Source organism: Tursiops truncatus, chromosome 1 (genome assembly GCF_011762595.2).
Source record: "Tursiops truncatus isolate mTurTru1 chromosome 1, mTurTru1.mat.Y, whole genome shotgun sequence".
Taxonomy (NCBI): domain Eukaryota; kingdom Metazoa; phylum Chordata; class Mammalia; order Artiodactyla; family Delphinidae; genus Tursiops; species Tursiops truncatus.
In genome coordinates, this window is record NC_047034.1 from 100,390,892 (window position 1) to 100,407,968 (window position 17,077).

General features: G+C 44.1%; 1 protein-coding gene across 18 annotated transcripts in view; it reads right to left on the reverse strand.

The window, feature by feature from the left end:
- The window catches only part of TLCD4 (TLC domain containing 4), a 106,307-nt gene that overhangs the window by 53,140 nt on the left and 36,090 nt on the right, over nt 1-17,077 (reverse strand). For 4 of the 18 annotated variants that reach the window (XM_019919334.3, XM_073810730.1, XM_073810721.1 and 1 more), the window contains exon 2: nt 13,166-13,243. The exons of 2 other annotated variants lie outside the window; for them this stretch is intronic. The gene's annotated coding sequence lies outside the window, so the exon portion shown is untranslated. Of the gene's footprint in view, nt 1-11,734; nt 11,913-12,708; nt 12,767-13,165; nt 16,114-17,077 lie in introns of those variants that run through there. 12 more of the 18 variants (XM_073810716.1, XM_019919336.3, XM_073810691.1 and 9 more) reach the window with 9 other exon arrangements.

Below are 17,077 nucleotides of genomic sequence, written 5' to 3' on the forward strand. Positions count from 1 at the left end.
CAAACTCCTTACAACGTGTGATATATGTTCAAAGACTTCATGTGTATATTTAACTGTAATTTGCACTGTATTTTCATACTCTCATCAATTACAGATGTACTTATTTATTGAACTTATCTACCATGTCAGTAGCCCTAACATGTAAAAGTTTTTTAAAAGTCTCTACTAGCAAACTGTAAATCATTTGTAAATGAACACGTGACTACAGAAAATGAGATATTTACCAGACCAAACAAACAAAAACCCTACCAGAAAAATACCTGCTCCCCACCCATTCTGGTTTTACTTGCATTTTCATACGGGTGGTATGAAATCATTGCAATCATCTTTCTCAATGCTCATGAAATGTCAATAATTAACCAGAGACGTTAAAACCCTTTAGTAAAGAATAACTCATCATACCACCCACTTTTGACTTTTCATTCATGTAAAAATTTAAGCATCTAATCAAATGTGTACAAAGTTTTCAGCTAACTACACTCACCGTTTTTATTTTTCATTGTTGTTGTTAATTCTGCGTTGAGAGCTATATGAAAAAAAGCTAGGAGAATTCCACCTCTTTTTCTTTTCTGAGCATCAAGCTCGAGAACCATTAGCATTAGAGTAGAAGTCTAAAGGAAGCCAGCGGCATAAATGTCAACCGAACTTCTATAAATCCTCCAGTATTCATGGTGCTGCTTTTTAAACTGAAGCAAATGGAAAGAAATGAAGTCTAAACCTGGAAAGGCTAAGGAACCCTACATTAATATGATTAAGTTACACTCCCTCTCTCGGTGATATGATGTTACTTAAGATTCAACAAAGAATTGCTCATTACTATAGAAAAGATTTCTCCATGGTTCTTCCCTGTCAGTTAAGATCCTAAACTCTGAATAAGGGTGTCCTTTATATTTTTCCCATACTTTCAACCCTTTCTCTTCCAAGAGCATATAACAGGATTCAAGTTAAACTGTTTGATTCCGCCTGTTACAGACCTTGGCGATGGATACTCCCCTGAAACAATTTTTTTGGATTATCGATTGTTTGATGAAAACAAAGAATGAAACATTTAAGGTTAAATAGTCATTTCTAACTGGCCCTTATTTTCCCCACAATTCTACGTAGTAATTACAATCAGAGTGGGTTAGGACAGGAAGGAGCGAACTCTGTTCCCCAAACGGGCTGTAAGAGTCATCTACCCCCAGCAAGAAACGCCCTCACTCAGGGGCTCTGGGGTGGTCCCATCTTGTACCGCAACTCAGAGAACTGTTTTGACAGTTAGCTCATATTGTTACCTATCTCCTTATACAAGATTTCCCTTTTATCTCTCATAATCCTGTCCCTTTACATCCTATGCTAAATGCCTTCTAGGAATCTCTGATCTCTCTAATTCATATGTTCATATCCCAAAGCTTCCCCCAACCCCTCCTGCATCACACAATATTTTCTCAGTATATGTTCTGCTTATTCCTACCAGTCAAGAAGATTCTGTAAGTCTCCTTTCTATAGTTTGTTTTCTGGGCAGGGGGTGGGGGGATAAGGTTTCTTGACATATATTTTTCACATAGCCCAGAGTCCCCACCAAGAGGTTCTGACAAAACAAGGGTGAGGGGTTATCCCATCTCCTTAAACCCTCCCTGAGAATTCCTGCTCTTTCAAGAAATAATGTTTCGCCTTAATTGCCTACCACACTTTATCAATTCTCCCTCCTATTATAGGTATTTTTAATTAGAATCTTAACAAAACTTTTATTCTTATTCTCCTAGCTTACATTTACTGATAGGTTTTACATGTTCTAGCTATTAACTTAAAAATAAATCAAATGAAATCTAATATAGTTAATCTGTCATGGCAACTTTTTTGTTGTTCTTATTTTAAATTTTTTATTTCATTTTACACTGACTCCTGGCTTGGAATTTGTTTTTATAATGCCTAACAAGAAGTGTGGCTGTAATGAAAAAAGCCCTTCTTTCCCAGCTCCCAACCCACTGAAGAATTCTCCCCTTAGGAAATTCAAGAGTTCATTTTCAGACTTCCCTGGTGGAGCAGTGGTTAAGAATCCGCCTGCCAATGCAGGGGACACGGGTTCAATCCCTGGTCCGGAAAGGTCCCACATGTCACCGAGCAACTAAGCCTGTGTGCCACAACTACTGAGCCTGCTCTCTAGAGCCCGCGTGCCACAATTACTGAAGCCTGTGCGCCACAACTACTGAGCCCTGGAGCCCGTGCTCCGCAACAAGAGAAGCCACCACAATGAGAAGCCCGCGCACCACAATGAACAGTAGCCCCCACTTTCCGCAACTAGAGAAAGCCCACACGCAGCAACAAAGACCCAAGGCAGGCAAAAAACAGAGAAAAAAACCCTTCATTTTCTAGGGTCTTAAGGCTCAAAGCACAGACGGCACATTTTATTTACTTGGTAAATGTTGCTTCTTAGCATCTTACTCCACTCAAAACTTTCATAAAGAAGTCTTTGTTTTTTAAACCTATGAGCTCCAACCACAGCCACTGGATTTGGAATAAACCAGAATGCCTTAAGCCAGAAGACAATGGTAATTAGAAGGTCACACTAATACAGTATCTGACACAAATAAAAAGTAAGGTGCTGCAAGTTTATGTAATTTCAGAGCCCATCTTTAAGGAACTCAACATTTCAAATACAACACACTCCCTGAGCCTCAGACGGGGTCCGTGTGAGTGAGGGGCTCTGAAGCTGAAGTAGGGACCGGGCGACACCACATCACCTGGGGGACTCCGGAAGAGGCAAGAGGTTCTGCATTCAACCTCTACCAGCTTCTGATGTACTTATTTCCACATTTCTGCTCTTCCTTTCCTGGAGGGATCACAGAAGGAGCCATTCGGCTGGGGACATCTCTTGGCTTTCTGCCAACACTATGAAATCAAGGAAAAGCTGGACAGAGCAAGATTTTTGCAACTATGTTTTTTTTCTATTATAAACTTAAAATAACACAATTTATAATAGGGCAACTATGTTTTGTTCTTTTTTTTAAGGAATCACTGGGACACCTGCCAAGCAACCTAGGAAGTCGGGACCTAAGGAGACAGGGAGGTCTTCTCACCTCCAAACTGTCGATCTGATTACCTCTGAGAAAGTCCTCAGGTTGCAAGGAAGTGACTGAGGCAGGGCTCTGCCCGCCTGCCCCCTATTTCTCTCTTTTGCTTGCTCCCCATAGGAAACAGGAGACGGCATTAAATGGGTTAGAGGGGCTGAAGAACAACTGAGCAAATTTCTCCCACCTGCTGAGCTCTTAAGCCAAATTCCATTTGGCTAGAGAGAGCAAGCTAGAATCCAGTCCTAGTCCCAGTATTCATCAAGTGGTCTTTCGCTCAAGAGGAATATGACCTCTTGACCTGCAAGTTCTACAAAATGGAGATAAGAACGCCAATGGGGCAAGACGGTTATGTGGCTTAAATGAGACAAGTTAAATACACCTAGCACAGTGCCTGGCACATCCAGCCACTTGTGGTAGATCATTTAATGACCGTACATTCCTTTGCAATGTGACACTGCCATCCTACCATCCACAGCAAAAGACCTTGCAGCATCTGCCTTTCACCCTCTTAGAGCATTGCCCTGAAACTGCCGTGTAAAGAAGCCTGTCTAGCCTACTGTAGGATGAGAGGCCACATGGAGAACTGAAGCTGCCCAGCTGACAGGCAACACTCAATACCAACTGCCAGCCATGGTGGCAAGCCATCCTGGACCTTCCAGCCCCGCTGACCCCCCAGCTGAATGCAGACACATGAGCGAGTGAGCCTATCACCAGCAGAGTAACTACCCAGCCACCCACAGAATCATGAGAAATTGTCTTAAGCCACTAGGTTGCTGGGGTGGTTTGTCGTTCAGCAATAGATCCAAACACCACTCCATAAAGGATATTGTTTATTATTACCACCCGTTCCTAACACATTTCCTAACGGGGAAACGTTACACCTGACTCTCCAATGGCACCAAGTCACACAGGGATAGGCTATTCTGTATCTTAAGCAATATGATCATTTCCGCCTCCTATTAACCTTTGGCCTAGGGGCCCTGAAGCTTGTCTACCAAATGGGAAATCTGGTGGCTTAAATGAGAAGACAGCCAAGGAGTTACTAAATTGTCTAAGTGGACTTTTATCCTGTTACCTAAGAGCAACTTAAAACCCTACCCAGGGTACTTTGAGAGTGGTTTCTCTTCTGACCTCCTCCCATAAGACTGCTGTTGCCTCACACTGATTCCAACTGCACTATTTTCCAATAAACATGGTACTTATCTGACTCTGTATCTGGTTTGACACTATCAGGTAGCCAAAAAATCTAAATGCAGTGACGTGTTTCTTTGAACCATTTCACAGGCCAGAGAGGTGATGATGCACAAAACACATCTGATGTGGCTTCAGGTGACCTCAAGTTTAACATTTATTACAAACGTCATGTTTAAATACAGGGTTAAGTCCTGTCAAATACCTAAGCTTGGCCCATAGACTTGGTAATAAAGAACGTTCTGGGGCAATGTTCCTGAGGCCAGACTTAAGTGAATGGGGTTACAGAAGCTCAGATCCAGGTGGCCCAGGAAAGTCGAACTTTCCCCAGCTTTACAAAACAGGGTCAGGTGGCCCCAGCTCGTAGACCCCCTAATCCCAGAACTACTCATTCTATAACCTATTAACAATTTTAAGCCTGGTGATGCCCTCAAGGCTTCTTGGAATGATGGCTCTGACCTTTCTAACTTGTGGAGCTGACCAATGTGAAGATTACTATCCTTCCTACATGGATCAAGTGCAGAGTTTTGCTCTTTTTTATTTTAAAGGAAAACCTTTTTTTTTTTTTTTTTTTTGCGGTACGCGGGCCTCTCACTGTTGTGGTCTCTCCCGTTGCGGAGCACAGGCTCTGGACGCTCAGGCTCAGCGGCCATGGCTCACGGGCCCAGCCGCTCCGCAGCATGTGGGATCTTCCCGGACCAGGGCACAAACCCGTGTCCCCTGCAATGGCAGGCGGACTCTCAACCACTGCGCCACCAGGGAAGCCCAAAGGAAAACCTTTTGTTCAATCTTTGCTATGGTTCGAATACATTAATGCTATCAAAAACAACTTCACTTCTTGCTTTTTAAGTTGCAAGCCTAGTATTCTTGGGCAAATGGGTTCTACTCACAGAAATTCCACTAAAATTATATATTCTCTACTATCTTGTAGAAAAAAATTATCCAGGAACAATATCAGATTGCTGTTTTCATTGGTCATGCATCCTCTTAAAGCTATTTCTGGATTAAACCCATGAACTTACACCTCATCCTAATGACCCTTCACTGCTCAGTGCCAAGGCATGACACCCCTGGCCAGAACTGAGGAACATGATATGAAATGCATCATAAAGCAAGGTCACTAGGTTTGACTGTACTACACTACCAGGAATGTGGTTGAGAAGGCCAGCCACTGCAAAGGCAGCATTTTCTGAATGCAAATCCAAAGGAGACATTTGTTTCACCTCCTAGAATCAGGACTAGATGGGCTTCTCCAAAGTGGTTTCTCTTCTGGACACCTTGAAGCTTGTTCTGGATTGTTTGCCTCTTTTCCTTGGCTGCTGGGAAGCTGACAGCCAGAACTTCCAGGAAGAAGAGAACAGTACTTCAGTACAGTACTTCAAAGTACACGCGCCCTCATACCTCCATCGTATTTTCCTTTGACTTATTTTTCTTTTTCATCCTAAGTTTATTTTATCTTGTCATATGTATGCATCTTTGCAAGCCTTCCCTAATCTTTTTTGGAACAAGGTGGGGTATAAATAAAAGTAAAGATATTATAGTCAGTGTGTATGCCTAATCCCCCTACTCTAGAGAGAGAGCTCTGGTAAGCAAGGGCTGTGCATTGCCCCACTTTAAAATCCCTACAGTGTCCAGTGCTGTGCTTTTACTGCTAAAAAAATATTGGGGGGAATTAAATGGCAGAATATGTACTTTTTGATAGCACTATGTTACCTGAACTATGAAATACACAGTATACTAATGATTTTATCTTTTATCCTCAAAACAAGTTCACATGAGTGTGAAAGGATGCACGTACAAGAGTATTAACTATAGCATTAGTTATCAGAAGCAACCTTAAGGTGCAGTGCTAGGGAAATGCTTAAATATATTGGTACAGGCACACTATCCCAAGTTACACAGACACTGAAATGAACAAGAGGATACAGAAGAAATGTCCATCACATACTACCACGTAGGAAAAAAGTAGGCTGCGAAACGATAAATTTGTCATAAATACATAGCTTGGCACGCTCTGGCATTTGTACAGAAAGAAGGTCTGAAGAGCTATACCCCCCAAACTGCTAACTGGTTGAGGTTGGGGGTGAAGCCACGAGAGGTGGGAGCTGGGGGAAGGGGAAGAAGTGAACTTTCATTCTCTTGAACACTGACTGTCTGTAATGTTTCTTATAATATGCAAGTGTCACTTTTGTAATTTAAAAATAAAAAACACTGAAGGAAACATTTAGAGACTTGAGGCTATAATGCATTCTCAAATCCTCAAAATGCCTAATGTCTTAAGGGTTTGTTCCGAGAGACTCAACTGGGATACTCCAAACATGCTGCCTTTGCTCCAAGCAGCCAGGCCTCCCCTTCCCGCAGCTTGGCCTTCCTCCCTATCGACTTTATCTTGTCCTGGATTTCTGCACAAAGCGTGTAAGAAATTGATGTGTTCAGTAACACTCATACACGTTGTTAAAATATGAAAAGGCAAAGAATCTTTCTCCGTCGGAACATAGCTATAGAATTTATAAGCCCTTAAAACAGCATACAACAAATTATAAAGCATTTAAATTCATAATTGGCTCAGTATTTTTACATGTATTAGAGCAAAACATGTTAATTGAGAAAGACTAGTTTGGGGAATTATATCCCTAAAATGAAACACTTTGTAAAGGGCGGTTTTTCATTTGTTCTAAATTTTTTTATCAAATGAAAATTCCTCCTTCCTCCTCTTCCACTAAATAAACATGTGCCAAACAAAGAGAAGTTTTCTGTGCCTTCAAAATGTACTTTTTAAAGGTTTTTTTAAAGCCTATTTGAAGAAAGCTAATTAAATTAACTTGACCAAGATAGTTTCTCCATGTCCCCAAAATTTTAAAGTTAAATCAAAACCGATGTATAAATCTACCAATGTATCAGTTATTTCTAAAGCGGCCATGTCACAGTGGACACCAACACAGCCCAGGCCGGGATCCAACGTGGGCTCCAAGCCTGGGCTCCATGGGAACAGTCAGGTGGAGACTATACGTCTGGAGCTCAGAGATGATGTCAGAGAAACCAGGATTGAAAGCATCAGATAGACAGCAGACAGCGGAGGAGCAGCGAAGTCAGACACTGAAAATATATCAACTAAGAAAATCAGACAAGGCAGGGATGGGTCAAAGGAAGGATCCAACTAGGTCAGAATGTGGATGATAAAAGCAAGCAGTAACCAAGCAACCCAGGTGATCTCTGATACCTGTGTACGTTTTCCTCCCGGCTTTGTTGTATTTGTCCACTGGTGAGGGTGTTAGGTATTGGAGTCAGATGTTAATTATTATAAAAAGGAAATCAAAGGCCTACAGATAGACTCTGACCTTGATAAACATCCAGGGCACAGCTAGTGGAATTAGCTCAAGGATGCTGGATGCTGTCTCACCTATTTCTCCAAGAAGCTTTTTTGGCAATCCCAAAGACTATGAATGATGATTCCAGTTTGACTGTAGATCTTGAAATAGATGTCTAAAGAAGTCTTGATAAACCCTTTTATAAAATGTAATGAGAATACTTTTCCAATTCACTGTGAGGCAAGCAGCCAACTTCCTAAGGAGTTTGATCAGCAAATGGGGTTTTGAAACAACACATCCATCCGCTTCTTCTGCAAGAACTTCTCAAAGCTGGAAGAGGAGACGTGTGCTGCCTACCCACCCACTCTGCACTGTGACGCCCTTTGCTCCCTACCCAGCTGATCAAAGTGGCCTAAATCTACCAGCCAATTAGTTCTGGATCCATTTGTCTTCTTATTTAACCTACAGAGAAAAATCTACTGCTCTAAAGATACTACTTTCAAATCCAAGCTTACTCCTTCCACGCCTCCTTTTCCCTCAAAACCAACTGTTTTGCTTTGAAGTGGACAGAACTGGTAGGAAGTTCTATTTTTGCACCTGCCCATCCAGCTGCCTTTCACTAACGTGAGTCCTTCACCCTCCAGACACCAGATGAGCTCCCACACTTCCCCCTGTCCCCACCGACAGGGGTCCAGGGATCTCCCAACCACTCTAAGTGCCCCCCACTTCCTCCAGCGTCTCCAACCCCAAGACCCAGGCTGCTCCACTGCAACCTGTTTTACCATCCAGCAGACAAATGGTTTCCAAAGAGTGGACTGTGACCCATTAATAGTTGATGAGTTTCGCAGAACACAGAACAGAAACAGAAATAGAGTAGAAATAGAAATGAAAATAGAAACAATGCACAGTAAGGGTACATATTGTTTCATGAAACCTGTTTCAGATACACATACACTTACTTGTGCCCTGAGTCAATGTGAAAATTGTACTGTGCTGTCATCCAGAAATGCCTGAAACAAGTCTTTCTCCATCTAGTCAGACCTCCCCCTTGCTACTGGGCCTGCTGCTCAGAGACTCCTTTCCCCGTGCCGGCTCAAGCTCTGAGCAGACTGCCAGCTGTCTTCTTCATCGGCTGTTTGCACAAACCTTGGCCTTTTAGAGTGACTCACAAGCCCCTTCTCATGTAGCCACAGGACTGCTCTCTCCTTGAACAGACCAATGTTCTGAGCAAACACACACACACACACACACACACACACACACACACACACACACACACACACACACACACACACACACACACACCTTTGCTATCCTTAGTCCTCTTTTCAGGATCTGCTCACAGCACCTCCAACTGTCTCACTATGAATAACAAACCCAGAGCAGCAGGACTCCATTTCTTTGCTACCTTTCATCTCCAACGAGAAAAAAACATCACCAAAGTCACTCTTGAAACACCTTAGATTTTCTTACAAAATTAACTTCACTTTCCTGATGTAATGCGTTCCCTGATGTAATACATCCAGTGCCTGATACCAACGCCAGGGAAAGGAGCTCATCCCTAAAGCCTGTCTGCCATCCTTGAGAACAGATGGCTACTCCACCGCCATGTTGCTCTCTCTTCTTCCTCTCACAAGGCAAATGGAAGGAGAGAAGGCACAACGAGGTGATTGTAGGAGCATGGGGGCATCCTTTCCTCTCTCAAGGACAAGGGCGAAAGCTGTCCAGCACAGCTCCACCCCCAGTCCTGCCCTCCCGCGTCCAATCGCCCACAATTCTCACCCAGACAATTCATGCATTATCTTCCTCTACAGAAAAACTCGTTTTCTGTATCTTCCTGTAGACCGTTCAGTTTACTTTTCTCAGTCAAACTGAGTATCCCACTTTTTAATCTTCCAAGAGATAACAAAGCTAAATGAGTCCTTAATCTGCAGGATGTGGGACATTAGTTCGACAAGAAGGGAGTGGGGAGACAATGAGGTCTGAAGGTCTCTTATGAAGCAAACTGCTCAGTTTCCTCTCTTACACGGAAGGCCAGCTTTGAGGGAGGGACATAAACGTGGGGCATCGGTTAGAGCACCAAGGGAGAGAGTGAACAGGTCTGAGAACTGCAGGACAGCTGTGCTAGGCTCTGAAGGGCGAGAAACACTCTCAAAGGGAAAGGGAAAAAGGGCAAGTCACATCTAGGGCACATTCTAGAATTCTCCTCACAGCCCCACCACTCCCTCTCTGCGACCCGGCCCTTTCCCCATTTCCCAGTCAGGAATCCAGGGCTCCTTTAGCACCTCTCTGGTCACCTGGTTATTGGGAGGACAGGCCCTCCAGCCCCACCCAAGTCGCTTCTTCCTCCTTCCCCACTCCTAGCTGGGAAAGTTCTTAACCAATCTAGCACTGAGTTAAATTTCTGATGGCTCCCTGCTCCAGAGGCCTCTCTTTACCTTGCTAATCAAATGAATCTCTCTCCGATGGAGATTTCAGAAAAATGAAGGAAAAGGTAGGCCAACTCTTGCATCCATACCCTAGGGTCTATGTAGAAGGCTTCCTTCTTTGGAATTTACTATAAAGTTTCAGCCCCTTGACCACTGCCATTCCTAGGCACCTCGAAGTATACAGCTTGAGTCGCAAAAAGCCATTCTTCTTTCCCACAAGGTAAAGAAGGATTAGAGTGAAAGGAACAGGAACAGAAAGCTAATAGTGTAAAAAAGCATGACTAACTGAGCAGCTGGGTGTGAGGCATCCACCCTAGATAGGTAAAACTCACGCAAGATCACACAGTAAGGATTCAAACTCTGGAGGGAGGTAATGTGACAAAAGGGAGCTGCAGGGGTAGGGAAAAAAAGGCATCCTGAAAATATATATCCTCAGGATCACCTAATGGCAGAGGAAGGAGGATGGCAAATAAACTAAAATCCATGGTTCCTCAAGCCAATCTTTCAAATTTTCTAGTGTTGCAGGAGTCCACTTTTCTAACTTAGTTTCACCCATACAATTTAAGGACAAGATAAACAAGGGAAAAATTCTCTACTTCACATATAGCACACTTAAAAGGAGACTGGCATTAATTCTACCATATTACCTTAACTGGCTACACAAAGATGAAACTGCATTCCAAACTACACCCTGTGCTCACACAGCAGTATCTCACTTAAAATACACAATCTAAGATCCATTTTTCTCAACTCCGTTTATGAATGGCTAAAGATTTTACTAAAGTGACAGTTTTTTTTCCTACTACACATCAACTCCTAACATCCACACAGACTCTTCCAACTTGTCCCCAAATTGGAATCAGATTCATTTAAACATTATCAAATATCACTCTTTAAGAATAATTTTATAATTTCATATAAAAATGTGCACCACATTCACACTCAGATGTGTACAACTAAGAAAATACTGGCCAGCAACAGTGAACCTTTAATGAACTTAGACAACTCAAAGCGCTTTCACGGAGGGCGACAGGAAAATGCTAGCATTATGGATCCCATTTTATGGCTGGGTAAACCGAGGTACTTAGTTCAATAAACTTGCTCGGGTATACAGTGGTAGAGATGGAAGCAGAAACCAATTTCTCCCTCTGACTCTGCGCCCAGTCCCTCTCCCACTAGACTCTTCAGCACTCGGTAGCTAAAAATGGGACCCACTTGAGAACTGCAAGCGTAAATAAAAGCTTCTTGTTTTATTTAGTAGTGGGGAGGTGTAAGAGGGGGAGACTTACCCACTTGATGCACCTGATCCTGTACCGGCCTCTAACAAGAAAGCTTTCTCTGGATGCCCAAAGCACCCATCCCTTTGAGCTGAGACCCGGGAGGCACCCCCAGGCAGCCCCATCAGTCCGAATCACACAGCCCGGGAAACGCGAGTGGAACGCTGGGCGTCTGGGCAGCGCTGGGGCCGCGGGCCTCGGGGACACCATCTGCGCCCAGAGCTGCGCCGGAGCCCGCCGGGCTAGGAGGATGCTGAGCCGGCAGCACACACCTGCTGGAGCCCTCCGCGGAGCCCCGAGCCGCCTCCCGCGCCGGGGACGCCCACCCAGCCTCCAGGCGCCGGAGCCCTCGGCCGCGCTAGGCCGGGGGCGGGAAGCCGCGGCGCCCCTGCCAGCGGGCTGCGCTCGGCGGCGCAGAAGAGCCACGGGGCAAAGCGAGCCCGCCCTCCTCCCGAGCCCTCTCCAAACGGCGTCACCTGTGCCGGGTCCCGGGGCGACTCGCGCGCGGGCAGTGGTGCGCCGGGCCGGGAGAGGGCGGCGAGTGGTTACAGTCGCCTGGTCATCCGGCCCGGCCCGAGGGCTGGCGCCGGCCAGAGCCGCCCCGCGAGATGCTCTTTGGGAGCCAGGGGAGCCAGGGGAGCCAGGGGAGCCGCGGGCTCCGAGCCGCAGGGAGGAACAGCCGCGGAGGATACTGCTACCGCCGCGGCCGCCGCGCCCGCCTGGACTGCGGGCTCGGGTTACCGCAGAGCGGCTCCTTAAAGGGGCCGCGGCGCTCGGGCTCAGGCTCCCGCTCCGGCTCCAGGAGGCTCCGACCCCAGGCCAAAGTGGGCGGGGCCCGGGGCCCCGAGGCCGGCAGTAGGGCAGACCTTCGGGTGCTGGAACTTGGGTCCCGGAAAGGGCTCAAAACCGGGAACACCCGAGGCGGGCTGCGGTGGGATCCTGGAAGAGCACACCTCGCCAGGGACAGAGCGTAAGGTTCCTCGGCTTTCCAAAGCAAGTAACAAGACTAGCAAGTGGGACAATGGTCTCAGTCCGCTTCCGCTGCGGTCAGTACCTGGGCTAGCCACGTAACCAAAATTCTTTTCAGATTATGAATTTACATTTTTCCTTAGATGCCCAAATTCTGGTTAATGAAGCGCATGGTTTGATTATCAGAAAGGAGGTGAAAGGGCAATTGCTGATTTTTCCTGCTACGTCTCTCTTAGCCAAAGTCCCTCGCAGTTTTTGGTTTGGGGCTGCAGATGCGTTCCAAACTGGGTAGGGGGCGTGTGTGGAAGAGGCAAGTTCTTTTGGAGTAGCCTCCTCCGGAATCCCTGAAAAACACCACCTACACGCGGAGCCCCTCTGCTGTCAGGGTGGGGAAGTAGGATTTGGAAATTTTTGGGTGCTGGCTGAGAATTTCAAGTTGCCCAGTGCATAAAGTTTGCCGTTAAATAGTAGCTCTTCTGACCTGTTAAATACGGCCTCAAAAACTTCCGGGTGTCCTGGATCAAAAAGATAGAATTGTTCTGAATAAAACAAAATAATGAAGAAATATATTTAGGCTGTTATAATTTGCAAAAAAAAAAAAAATCACAAATACGTTTTTTAGAAAGAACCTCACTGAGGTTCAATTTCTTCATCTCTATAATGGGGATAATAATTCACACACATCTCTGAAGTGTCTTGGCAAACGGACTTCAGACTGACTTAGAAAAGACAAAACCTATTCCAAGCTACAGTGACAGAAAACTGCCCTGTAGTCAAGCAGGGAGGAAGATCTTGCAGGCCCCCAAGTGCATGTTCCCCTTTTTCTCCCCAAGATTCTCAGAACATACCAGGGTACCAATACCCTTTGACAACAACCTGTCCCATCACAGTCGCTTCACAGTGTGCATAGTCCTTGACAACTTTGGTTTGCCCCATACCTGTCTATGCACTCACACAGGTATTTCAGAACTATCCACGGACAGGATGGTTGTAGGTGCACATCAGTGGGATCAGCCCTGCAAGTACAGATTACACACGTTATCTCAGGAATCTGCATCAAGACTACCTCTTCCAGGGGCTTCCCTGGTGGCAAGGTGGTTAGGAATCCACCTGCCAATGCAGGGGACACTGGTTCGATCCCTGGTTCTCTTATTTTCTTCCCATAATATATATGTCTTACTTTTGTCTGTATTTTTATTTTTAATGAAAGTAATACAGTTAAGTGAAAATTCAAGTGGTTCTTAAACGCTTTTAACAAAAAATATCCAGGAGTCCCATCAGTCCCCTGACCAACTTCTCCCCCACCTAGCTTCACCCCAGTTCCCCACAACCCTGCTAGGTGTTCTTCATTTCCTAAATGATAAACTTATACCAATGTTTCTTGATTTTCAGGTTTAGACATTACTTATTGACTTCTTGTCATGGTATTTGAGTATTTAGCTCTTTTATACACACCACCACCCACTTTGCCCTCACCCTTCCTTCTGACATAGCCACATCCCAACTCTCGTTCAAGTCAGCAGTTAGGGTTGTACCATCTTGACAATACAAATATAGGGTGTTGCCGAATCAAGTAAGTTACCATAATAAGGCTTTTCTTGAAAATCTCCTGTTCTTTCTGGAGTTAAAAATTGCTTTATTTTTTCACTTTTAAAAAAATGTACCTAACCTGAATTTATCCAGATGCTTCAATGTAACTATCAAATGCCCATCAATAATATCTTCTAGGGCTTCCCTGGTGGCGCAGTGGTTGGGAGTCCGCCTGCCAATGCAGGGGACAAGGGTTCAAGCCCTGGTCTGGGAAGATCCCACGTGCTGCGGAGCAGCTAAGCCCGTGCGCCACAACTGCTGAGCCTGTGCTCTAGAGCCTGTGTGCCACAGCTACTGAAGCCCATATGCCTGGAGCCTGTGCTCCGCAACAAGGGAAGCCATCGCAATGAGAAGCCCGTGCACTGCAACGAAGAGTAGCCCCTGCTCACCGCAACTAGGGAAGCCCCGTGCACAGCAACAAAAGACCCAACACAGCCTAAATAAATAAATAATAAAATAAATAAATTTATTAAAAAAATAATATCTTCTAATGCCCAAACACGTGATTTTTCATTTATTCTTTTACTTTGCTAAAGCACAGACCCCAGCAGCTTACTCAGAAGGGGTGCATAGAAGATAAATTTTTAGAGGGCTTGACTGTCTGAAAATGTCTTTATTCTATTCTCATCCTTGATTGATAATTTGGATAAACTGAAGATCATTTTCCCTTAGCATTTTAAAAGCATTGTTCCATGTCTTTTACTTTCAGTGTTGCCACTGCAATGTCTAATACCTTTCTAGTTCCCATTCCTCTGTATCTGACCTATTTTTCCTTCTAGAATCGTCCCATTATCTCTAGTAGTCTAAAAGTTCACAGTGATGTACCTTAGAATGGTTCTTTTTTCATTGATTGTGCTGGATACTCAGGGGTTCTTTTGATCTTATCTGCAATTATTTTCTTTTATTATTTCTTTGCTAATTTCCTCCCTCCCATTTTCTTGTTCTCTCTTTGTGAGCTCTTGTTACTAGGATGTTGGGACTTCAATATTATTCTCTAGATTTATTGTCCTTTTATCTGATTGATCATCTCTGCATCTTTCTTTTCTACTGTCTAAGACAGAGATTCTAAATTGGGGGGGGAGGGGAACTTCCCTGGTGGCGCAGTGGTTAAGAATCCGCCTGCCAATGCAGGGGACACGGGTTCGAGCCCTGGTCCAGGAAGATCCTACATGCTGCGGAGCAACTAAGCCCGTGCACCGCAACTACTGAGTCTGTGCTCTAGAGCCCGCATGCCACAACTACTGAAGCCTGTGTGCCTAGAGCCTGTGCTCCACAGCAAGAGAAGCCACCACAATGAGAAGCCCGCGCACGGCAACGAAGAGTAGCCCCCACTCACTGAAACTAGAGAAAGCCTGCCCGCAGCAGCAAAGACCCAACGCAGCCAATAAATAAATAATAATAAAAAAAAATGGCGGGGAGGGAGAGTTGATTCTCCCCACCCCAGCCATTTGGCAATGTCTAGTGATATTTTTGGTGGTCACCACAGGAAAAAGGGGCATGCACTGGCATCTAGTGAGTAAAGGCCAGGGAGGCTGCTAAGCGTGTAACAATGCACAGGACAGCCTCCCACGACAAAGAATTTCCAGTCCCAAATGTCAGTCATGCCAAGGCTGAGAAATTCTGGACGAGGAGAATTACTTAACTTTATCTTCCAACCTTCTAAAGTTTCTATTTCAGACATATTTTTCTTTCCCATTTTCTGATTAGCTCTTTTGTTATGGGAACTCTCCATCAAAAAATAAACTCCTTTCTCCAGAAAAGAAATTTCATACTTCACAGAAAGATTGTGTTGGTAGTGGTACAGTCAGGGTGGAGTGCCTGAGTGCAGGCTGGCTGTATGAGGTGGGGAGGAGAACCAGTGGTCCAAGAGCTTTGTAAACAACTTTGGTCAATCCCCCTTCTTCAGGTTTATTCCTCAACCTGCCTTCCACCATACAGTGCACCTCCAAATGCTGTCTCCTCCAAGCACTTAGGTTAGCCCCTCTCCCAATTTGCCAAGTCAATTACAGTCGGCCTTCCATTCCTGTGGATGTGGAACCCGGTCATAAGGAGGGCAGACTGTACTTCACCATTTTATGTAAGGAACTTGAATATCCATGGATTGTGATATCCAAAGGAGGTCCTGGAAGCAATCCCCCAAAGATACCGAGGTATAAATGCATCTCTACTCCATCCAACTTCTGGCTTCCAAAATTTACTGAGATCTCCCATCTGCTGTGTACTTTTCTCCAGTCCTCTTCTTTCTTGTGGCTTATATCTTGTAAACCCCTTCGTACACTATCATTTTAGTGCTACTCTGCAAAGAATAAGTGATTTTAAAAAATTAAGTAACAGAAAGGGACCCAAAACAGAGGAAGGGGAAGAACATAATTTTTCTTAAATTTCTAAATTATTTTTTTAATTGTGCCAAAATATTTTCATAAATTAAAAAAATTTTTTACAAATTAAATAGATGTTAACAATTGCTAGTTTACGTATATGCTTATAACTTTTAGATCAGTTTGTTGAATATCCTTCCAGATACTTTTCCATGCATACTTGCATATACTTTAGGATTTTTTAAATAACAAAATGAATTAAAACAGTACATATTATTGTGTAATTGCTCAGACTATTCCATTCAATGGGTGCACCATAATGTATTTAACCAATCTCTTACTGTTGGACATTTATAGACCTTACTGTTGGACCAAATTTTCAGTTTTCCCAATACAGTAAAGTAGTAATGTCTGACTAGAAATTAATTCTAAGATTCAAAGCCAGTTTCAAGGTTAACGGGGAAACACTGGAGGATTCCTGCTCAGATCACGAGGAAGAAAAACAAAAAAAGAGGAAGACAAGGGGGATGGCCACTCTCCCACTGCTAATACAGTGGTACTGGAAGTATCAGTCAAGGGTACTAGTGAAAGAGAAAAAGTAAAGACAATAACCATTGGGAAAAAAAGATTATAAAGTTGTTAATATTTGTAGATTATTACATACTTGGAAAACCCAAGAAAATCAACTGAAAAATATATAAACAATAGAAAATTAAGTATGGGAGCAGGATATAAAATTAATTTGTGGAAATCTGATATATATAGATATATATGTATACATATAACTGTGTACATGTGTGTATATATACATATATAAATACACATATATATTTGTATACACACACACACACACACACACACACACACAATACCCCCTTACAAAATAAAAGAAAGAAAAGCTTCCACTTACAACTGCAGCAAAAAATATAAAGTGCCTAGGAA